The sequence below is a fragment of the Eptatretus burgeri genome, chromosome 7 (assembly GCF_056783735.1).
Source record: "Eptatretus burgeri isolate ZD-2024b chromosome 7, Ebu_testis_v1, whole genome shotgun sequence".
In the NCBI taxonomy this organism is placed as follows: Eukaryota; Metazoa; Chordata; class Myxini; order Myxiniformes; family Myxinidae; genus Eptatretus; species Eptatretus burgeri.
In genome coordinates, this window is record NC_140967.1 from 41534143 (window position 1) to 41544187 (window position 10045).

General features: G+C 45.8%; 1 protein-coding gene across 4 annotated transcripts in view; it reads left to right on the top strand.

Annotated features, from left to right (window-relative positions):
• Positions 1-1653: 1653 nt before the first annotated feature.
• Positions 1654-10045, top strand: part of LOC147023098 (alpha-1,6-mannosyl-glycoprotein 2-beta-N-acetylglucosaminyltransferase-like) — a 24546-nt gene continuing 16154 nt past the window's right edge. Inside the window, exons 1-3 of one of the 4 annotated variants that reach the window (XM_085888137.1) lie at positions 1654-1948; positions 2127-2253; positions 8629-8710. The gene's annotated coding sequence lies outside the window, so the exon portion shown is untranslated. Of the gene's footprint in view, positions 1949-2126; positions 2254-8597; positions 8711-10045 lie in introns of all 4 variants that reach the window. The other 3 variants (XM_085888138.1, XM_085888136.1, XM_085888135.1) reach the window with 3 other exon arrangements.

Genomic DNA, 10045 nt, shown 5'->3' on the forward strand with positions numbered 1-10045 from the left:
TTGCCAGGGAGGTCAAAGATATGGTGCTGCCAATTTGGGTTGTTGCCTTGTGTGTTTTTTATATCTAAATACACACATTAATACCAGGTGGGGTCGACTGGGTGTCATCCTTCTGAGGTCAGCAAAATGAGTGCCAGCTTGCTGGTATCCTGAGTCGGAGTGACGACCCGTCCAGGATTGCGCCCAAGAGCCAAGTAGACTGCAAAGGCAGCAGCAACGCTCTGCACAGAGTATGGTCCCAATGGATGCATGGATAGAGGTGTGGTTCAGAAACTGCAAATACATGTTTCCTGAACACTAACCCTAACCCTAACCAAACCCTCACCCAAATCTAACCCTAACCCTAATCTAACCCGAACCCTAACTCTAACCCTAACCCTAATCTAACCCTAATCTAACCCTAATCTAACCCTAATCCTGATCCAAACCCTAACCCTAATCTAACCCAAACCCTAATCTAACCCTAACCCTAATCTAACCCTAACCATAACCCTAACCCTAATCTAACCCTCACCCAAATCTAACCCTAATCTAACCCGAACCCTAACTCTAACCCTAACCCTAATCTAACCCTAATCTAACCCTAATCTAACCCTAATCCTGATCCAAACCCTAACCCTAATCTAACCCAAACCCTAATCTAACCCTAACCATAATCTAACCCTAATCATAACCCTAACCCTAACTCTAATCTAACCCTAACCCGAACCCTAACCCTAACGTATTGGCATGCAATTATGGAATCGTTTATAGCTTGCCTGTTCGAAGAACAGAGAGCTATAGTGATACCCCCGGCATTAGCGTCAGTGTTAACGTGAGCGTGAAAATGTTAGTTTTTGGTGCAAGTTATTTTTTCCTTTGTAATGTTTTTATCTACTACACTATTTTTTATACGCCCGATATATATATATATATATATATATATATATATATATATATATATATATATATATATATATATATATATATATATATATATATATATATATATATAGGCGTATTATGCGATACCGATCGCCCATCCGTCCGTCTGTCTGTCTGTCCGTCCGTCCGTCCGTTCCTGTCTGCACTCTAACTCCCAAAGTTTTCAACTTTCACGTTTCATATTTGGTACATAGGTACAGACTGTGGAGACGGTGTGTCGCGACATACGTTCGTCATCCAAAGTGGTCGCCATGGCAACCAGGATGCTGTTTTCCAAGTAGTCGCACAATTCTGTATATACCTTCTTGTTTGGGCGTATATTGTGCTCACTTGCGCTCTTGTTACTGATTACAATATACAAATACATATATTGCTTTAAAATTATTTGGATCAGACTTCAATACAATGCTTTATAAAAAATTTTTTTTAATTATTCGACAAGTCTTTCAAAAACGATAAATGTATAAACAGGCGAGCATTGGGTGGCTTTGACACCAACTCTGGTTAACTCTCTGGCACGATTTGAAGAGTCATTTTCAAATCAACCCCATCCTCCCCATCCACTCGATCCCAAAAAAGATTGCAGAATAAAATGAGTTCATCAATAGGCCTTGTACATTGAACGTATCGAAAAATCCGGAACGTGTTTTTTTTTTAATATTTTTAAACGCGATTTTTTAAAGCCAATCGTGTAACCAATGGGGAAGTGGAACGTGCGCCGCACCCAGTCGAGCTGTTCGCCACGCCTTGCGACCTGCAGCCTGGTGGACCGGAGGAAACGAACCGCTCCACTTGGGCCGGCACTTCTTTTATCCCCCCCCCCTTTTCTTTCTTCCTGTTGCGTTTCTTTCGATCCCTTCTATCTCGTGTACTTCTCTCTTTTTATTTTGGTTCGCGTTGTCTGCTGTTGTTGTTGTTGTTGTTTTTTTGTTTTTTTTTCATTTACCTCTGATGGCGCCTGATCCGAGTGTTTCTGAAACGGGCACTGTCCTTCTGATCGGTCCGATGGTGCGAAGGCTAAACGGTAAGTATAAACACGAGCTGTTGAGAAATAATATATAAAAACAGGTAAATGCAAAAATCAAGTTTACTGTGGAGTGGGAAGAGAAAATGGGCGGCCATGGGGGGGGGGGGGTGTTCTCCTGTCTTGCACTGACAACCAATCGATCGATCAAGCGGTGTGCTTGCTCGGTGCCCCCCAGGTCTTGTTCAAGCTCTGCGAACCTGGCTCCAGTAGGGCATTGGCTTGCACGTGTTGTTCAAGCTTTCGAGTTCCTTATCGAGATTATTTTGATGAACAGATGCATTTGGCTCTTCACAAACACAACGGTGAGTGTATTCCTGGGATGATGTGCAACTGTTCCCACTTGGGGTGTTTGCGGTGATCGAGTCTGCGATCAGAAAAAGAAGCCACCGAGTCACGAAATACATGGAGTTGATCATCATCATATTATCGAATCCTGTGTATGGAGAGGCAGTGGATTTTCTTCACCGGTGAAGAACCTGTCCCACAGGACCGGTTAATTACAACAGAATTGGAGTATTTTCGTGTTGTATGACTTGTAATACTCCATCCCACCGGGAGCTGTTATGTAACTTGTTCGTGGTTCCGGCGATAGCTTGCCTACTCTTTGTGGAGCACGAAGCTGTGAGTGGCATCATTGGCTGAGGGTGCAGCTGTGCCGCTGATGCAATGTCCGTTACCAGTACGCTGGAACTCGTTTTCCCGACCTTGTTAGGATGACTGGCTGAGTCAACCCTACCTGGTGTTAATTCAACGGCAGAGACAGAGGCTTGAACTCAAGATTCAAGGATCTTAAGGCAGCCACCTTAACCGTGAAGCCAACACCAAGCCAAGCTCACCTACTCTTCGCGAAGGACACCGTGGGGTGATTTACGTCCACCAACTAAAGGCGCTGTCACACCTTGACGATTTAGCCAGCGTATGCCGACTTATGAAAAATTTGTCTAAAACGCTGGCACACGTCGAATACATTATGTGTAAGTTTTGTATACGTTAAGATCACGCTGAAAAACACTGCCATACGTCCAAGTACGCTGGCTTTCACCGTTGAACTTTGCGGTTGTCCTCAAATTTTAGCATGCTTGAAATTTTACGATGTATGCCAGCATATGACTCACATGTTCCGCTACGCTGGCCATAAGTTGTAGGCACGTTATGCGATCGTTGACACATGTCGACACACATTACTTGTAAGTTACTCATAAGTCGAAACACGTCGAGGTAATGATTAGCGTACCCGAAACTTATTTATAACCTATGAGTAACGTGTTGTAGGCACGTTACACGATCGTTGACACACATGGAGGCACGTTATGCAATCGTTGACACGCGTCGCCACACGTTACTTGTAAGTTACTCATAAGTCAAAACACGTCGAGGTAATGCTTAGCGTACCCAAAACTTATTTCTAACCTATGAGTAACGTGCTTTGAACCTGTGTGTAACGTACCTCCAACACATATTCACGTATGTAGACGTATTTGATTGACGTCTTCTGGAGGACCACAGAACTTGCTGAACGTGTTTCTAATTTACAGCTACCGTATAATGGCGTATTGGCAGCGTTTAAAAAAACAACAATAACTTCCGATATTTCGTCACGTGCCGTTACGTCACGTCCGATTGCCTCTTCAGTTTGCTCATGTCTTATTCTTAGTTCCTCCTCTGTGAATATTTTCTGTTTGAGGATATTGTCACGTCGACGTCGAAACTTAAAAGCAAATGTCCGAACATATTTTAAAATTCGTGATAGACTTGAAATAAAAAAATAAAAAAAACAGAACCAATATTTCGTCACTTGCCTTCACAGAACCAAGGAGCAAAAAAGAAAATGTGCCTTGACGGTGAAAATAAGTTTCGGGTATGCTAAACATTACCTCGACGTGTTTCGACTTATGAGTAACTTACAAGGAACTTGTGTCGACGATCGCATATCGCGCCTACAACTTATTCCCAGCGTAGCGGAACGTGTGAGCCATACGGCGAGTGCGTCGTAAAATTTTCAGCATGCTTTAAATTTCACGACTTACGAGACGTACCATGAAATATGACGGCATACTTCATCGTTTTTCAGTGTGCTCTTAACGTATACACATCTTACCCATAACGTATTCGACGTGTGCCAGCTTGGTTCGGCAAATTTTTCATAGGTCGGCATACGCTGGCGAAATCGTCAAGGTGTGACTACATGGTTGACACTTTCAATTTTCAGGCGGTTATGATTTAAATCGGCGTGTGGCAGGTTTTTAACAGGCTACGCCACGAGTTCGTTGGCGATACGTGCAGCGCGCTATGCCGAAGTTAAACTATCGTTGGGCATAGGTTGTGAACGCCAACAGGCTAAGCATTCGTTGGTATAAGTTATCGATAAGACAACAAAACGTTCTGTGCCCGTTACTAATATGTTATGAATACGACCAAAACTTTAAAAAACATGAAAATTTCAGCATACGCCAACGTTTTACATAATTTTTATGCGTTGCCATTGCTGGCTAAATCGTCAAGGTGTGACAGCGCCTTAATGCTGGCAGATGGGACACTCGGTTTTTAACATCACCGAGATGACAGTTTATAGCTGGGTCGGGATTCGAACCCAGGTTATACAGCTTGGAGGTGAGTGTACATACATCTAGTCTATCCTATCAGCCACATTACCTATTTACACAGAAAGACTTTGTTGTCTTCTCCCCAGCCTGAACCCCATGGGTTATAGAATTTTTATTTTCTTTTCCAAACCCCCAAAAATCTTTCCATGACTACACTGAGAGCAACCACCGCTTTTCAACTCGTTCAATCCAGCGCTTGAGGATGAGCTGAGAAGAATTATACGAGTAGTATGATGATTTTAAAAAGATATGTTGCATCTTACTAAATTCATTAATATGAGTACACATTGCCAATATAATATGTACCATGATGTATTCTCCATCATTGTGATTCTCCTCTTCACGAAGACCAGTGTTGGTCTGCATCAACAGACGAGTTAAACAATGGATTTTTATTTTTATCAACTACAAGCCAATAAGTATGTTGACTGTTGTGATAAGTGAGACGTGGCTGACGTTTTGACCGTTGGCTCCACATCATTGCCCTGAAGAGCAAATGTTGAAAACATCAGCTACACTCCACCCAGCTTCCCGTGGTGGTTAACATACACATCAGCTTTTCGTTGATAAAGTTGATTACTCTCAACTGTGCGTCTGCACGTGCATCCTCCATAATTCCAAAACTATAAAGCCTAGCAGCCTGAAACTTTGCAAGCATACTAAGAGAACTCCAAGGAAGTGCAAGAGTGAAAATTGGGTGTTTGGGTTAATTAAAACACCCCTTTTGAAGCTAATTAACAGCCTAATTTAATTATATCCTTCATTATGTGCCTCCTCGGCCACCTCGCTGCCGTCTTCAGGCGCATCCTGGTTACCTTGCTCAGGTCTTAAGTCGCCACTTTGTTTGGCCTGCTCAACCATGCCTTGACTTGGAATAGGCCGCAATGATTTCTTAACGATAATTTTTTGGTTTTTTTCACTTTCCTCACTCATGTTGTTGAATGCCTGATCATCATACCTGTGAATCGCTGGGTACATGGTAATGCTTATAAACGCCTGGAGATGCCAATGTTCGTGGCTTTATTTCATTTCCTTACATGCCATAACCTGAAGAATCTCGTAAACTAAACCGAATTACAAAATTTAAGCGCCAGAATTGAACTTGGCAGCACTTCCAACTGCTAAAAAAAAATGTTCATTTATCTAATTCAGACATATTTGATATTTTGGGTGTCTCCAAGAGGTGTGTGTTTAATATGACGGATCGGCAATCGCTTGCCCAGCCAGCCTTCCTTATCAACCGTTTCATTGAATAAATACAAATTAAAAAATGAAACATTGTGTTAAAATCATGGCAGGATAGCCAAAAGGTACACAGGCTTGCTTTGAGCTGTCTAGTCTGGGTTTGAATCCTGGCCAAGCTCTAAACTATCATCCCGGTGTTTCACAGGCAGGGTGATTCATAAATGCATGACCTTAAACTGGACATCTCATCTCCTGGAATCCCTCCCCCTCTCCTCCCATCTCTCTCCCCTCTCCCCCCCCCCTTCCTCTCTCTTTTTTTTTCTCTCACTGTCCCTCCCACCCCTATCCCTCTGTCTTCCCCTCTCTCTCTCCCCCTCATCCCTCTTCCTCTCTCTCCCATCCCTCTCCCTCTGCTCTTCCACCCCCCCCCCCTCTGTTGAGGGGAATGTTAAGGACTGATGGTTTAGTTTTCATTTTGCCAAGTAAATAGCTTGGGTTTTTCAATACTCACACCTGGTTTCATATATAACCAGGCACTTATAAAGAAAGCATTGCTGTTTGGGCATGTTTTATCTAACTTCCCTTCCCCTTGTACTGTCTTCCCCTCACGCTGCCTTCTTCTCCCTTCCCCTCGTGCTTCCTCCCCCCTTCCTCTCACGCTGCCTTCCCCTTCCGTCCCCTCGTGCTGCCTTCACCTCACGCTGCCTTGCTGCTGCCTTCCCCTCCCTTACGCTCGCGCTGCCTTACCCTCGCGCTGTCTTACCCTCGCGCTGCCTTACCCTCGAGCTGCCTTACACTCACACTGCCTTCCTCTCCCTTACCCTCGCATTGCCTTCCCTTCCCCTCTCCTCGCGCTGCCCTCTCCTTGTGCTGCCTTACCCTCTCTTGCCCTCGCGCTGCCTCCCCCTGCCCTCCCCTCGCGCTGCCTTCCCCTGCCCTCCCCTCGCGCTGCCTTCCCCTGCCCTCCCCTCATGCTGCCTTCCCCTGCCCTCCCTTAATGCTGCCTTCCCCTGATCTTCCCCTCATGCTGCCTTCCCCTGCCCTCACCTCATGCTGCCTTCCCCTGCCCTCCCCTCATGCTGCCTTCCCCTGCCCTCACCTCATGCTGCCTTCCCCTGCCCTCCCCTCATGCTGCCTTCCCCTGCCCTCCCCTCATGCTGCCTTCCCCTGCCCTCCCTTAATGCTGCCTTCCCCTGACCTTCTCCTCATGCTGCCTTCCCCTGACCTTCTCCTCATGCTATCCTCCTGTCAAACCCCCTACACCACCATGCAACTCACCAGAGATTGAGGAGTGGTGCTTCACATCAAGGTCAAATAATGTGCGATTGGACAAAGGAAAGGTTTTTTTTTCATGCAGTCAGAACTGCTGCTCGGATCAATTCCGTTTTTATAAAGCAATGAATCGCTAGATCACGGTAGCATAGTCCAGAGGTACGCATGCTCGCTCTCAGCTGTTGTTGCAGATCCGGGGTCACTGTGAGGGTGGGGTATCCCCGGGTCTTCCCAGACTCACCGGGAATTGAGCCCATCGCCCACGAATATATCCGTGTCATGGCAGGTCGCTAATTGACTGCGAATGCCAATAATTTAACCACATGACCCACTGTCCACCATCTGACTACCGTTTAACTGTGGTACACGCATTCTCCTTTTCAGGTAATCGCACCCTCGATGCGTACTTGCGTTAAACTTACCGTATCAGGTACAGCCGAGTATGCACCGGCTAATAAGCAGATTCTTGGGGTATAACGTCCCGGCAAGGCGAATGTGCGGACCATGCTGGACCAATGAAGGAAAAGACGAAAATGAGCTGGGTACATTTATAACAAAGCAATTTATTACAACAAGGTGATGAAAATAATGTGGTGCAATAATAGGGTTCATTCACAAATTATGTACAGCAGGGGAAGGCAAGGAATTTGAGAGTGTGGCAAAAGAAATGCAAATGTTTACAAAAGAAGAAACAGTGCAGAGTTACTCCAATAAACTTCGACAATCTTAACTTATGTTACACATAACAGGTGTCATCACACACACCTGAGGAAATTAGAGGCAGCCCAGAAAGAAGACAGTTGAGGTGTAGCGACCTCGTTGTTCCTGGCATGGTCGACGGACCCGTGCAACTTAATCGCTTAGGAAAGTGGAGTAGGGGAGAAAATTAGGTGTTTAAGGTGTGGGAGAGGGAGGTGTAAATTCTGATGCAAGAGGAAGGAGTGAGAGGTGTGAATCAGTCATCGATACTCTTAGTTTGTGTGTCCACGGTGGACGAGACACAGATGGGAGAAAAAGATTAGTGAGAGAAAGACTTAATGGGGATGTGTGAATGGTCTGTAAGTGTGAATATTGGCTGCGGAATGCAGCTGAAGCCGAGCGCTGATGACCCCAGATTGTCCTGGCAGCAGCTCGCTCCACCCTGCTCGCCTTGCCCTTTCCTCGCGCTGCCCTCTCCTCGCGCTGCCCTCTCCTCGCGCTGCCCTCTCCTCGCGCTGCCCTCTCCTCGCGCTGCCCTCTCCTCGCGCTGCTCCACCCTCTCTGCTCGGTTACGCTGGCTCGTGAAGAGATTCTGCTCTAATGCTGGATGAAGGAGAGATCCTGGATGACTGATTGACTAACACAGCCTGGACGAAAGAGAGACTGACTGAGCCTGATTTGCTCCATTTTATACCTGCCCAGCGGGGGCAGTGCTTGAGAGCGGAGCAAGCGGAGCGATGGCTATTTCCCCATGTCCACCATGTTGGCTCCGTCCTAGCGAGGGGTTTCCACTGGAAATGGCCCGATTTGCCTCGCGCTTTGCCACACAATGGAGCTCCAAGAATAACATGGGGCAGGGAAACCTATCATGTGCCCCCGTCCATGAGCTTATCTCCACGTTCCTGCTGGTCCAGAAAGATGGCGGTGGTTGAGACGTTGTGGTTGTTCCGAGCGGTGGGAGTAGGCGAGTTTGGATGGAGACAGCTGTGGCATTGTAACGGTGAGTTGTGGTCATGTGGTTGAGGCATCGTAGCAGTTGTTGTGGTGAAGGCATCAAAGCGTTGGGAGTGGTCGAAGCATTGGGAGTGGTTGAAGCATTCGTAGTGAGGAGACGGAGGTGGTTGGTCGTGGTTTCGGTTGTGGTGATGAGGTCAGGCATAGGTTGTTGTGTGGATTTTTAGTTGGCGTTTGGAGTGATTATGGTGAGCGTTGTAGCGTCGTGGTGAGCAGGGTAAGGGTCTGGAGTGAGGCGTCAGTTGGATAATGGCATGATGTTTGAACAGGAACTTGCTGCGCATATGCAAATGAGCTGTCGCTGTGTCTTCTCAATGCTTCTGGTAGCGTTACTAATCTTCTTGCGTGGTTTGTGTATGAAATATAGGGAAGTAAAGAGAGAGAATAAATGATTGAAGACCAAACGAAAAGTCCGACACAACGCATCTCATCCCATTAAAGGCCCGGTCACACCTTGACATTTTAGCCAGCGATGGCAACGTATTAAAATGTATGTAAAACGCTGGCTGACGTTGAACTTTTGATGTCTTTTTTTAAGATTCGGACGTATTCATAACGAGTTGGTCGTATGCATAACATATTAGTAATGGACACAGAACGTTTCGTTGTGTTATAGATAACTTATACCAACGAATGCTGAACCTGTTGTCGGCCTACACAACCTATGCCCAACGATAGTCTAACTTCGGCATAGCGCGCTGCACGCATCGCCGACGATGTCGTGACGTAGCCTATTAAAAGGCTGACGCACAACGATTCGAATCATAACTGCCGTAGAAATGGAAGTGACAACATCGCGGTCACACCTTGGCGATCTTGCCAGTGTATGCCGACCTAAGAAAAATGTGTCTAAAACGTTGGGGCACGTCAAATACGGTATGAGTAAGTTTGGTATACGTGAGTAGAACGCTAAAGTACGCTATCATACGTCGTAGTAAGTAGAGTACGTCAAGAAATTTTAAACATGTTCAAAATTTTACGACGTACTCGGCGTATGACACACGTTCCGCATGCGATGGGGATAAGTTTTACACACGATATGTGGACGCTTACACACGTCCACAAACGCTACTTATAAGCTACTCATAAGTCGAAACACGTCGCGGTAATGTCTTTTTTACGCGAAACTTATTTCTAACTTATGTTTGACGTGTTTTGAACCAATTCTTTACGTAGTCCTAACACACATCGACGTATGCAGACGTATTCCAATGACGTCTTCCGGTCGACAAAAAAAAAATGAATGTGTTTCTAACTTACAACTGCCATATAAAGACGTGTTCCCAGCGGTTTTGGGAATTGGTATATAAAAATGGTGTTC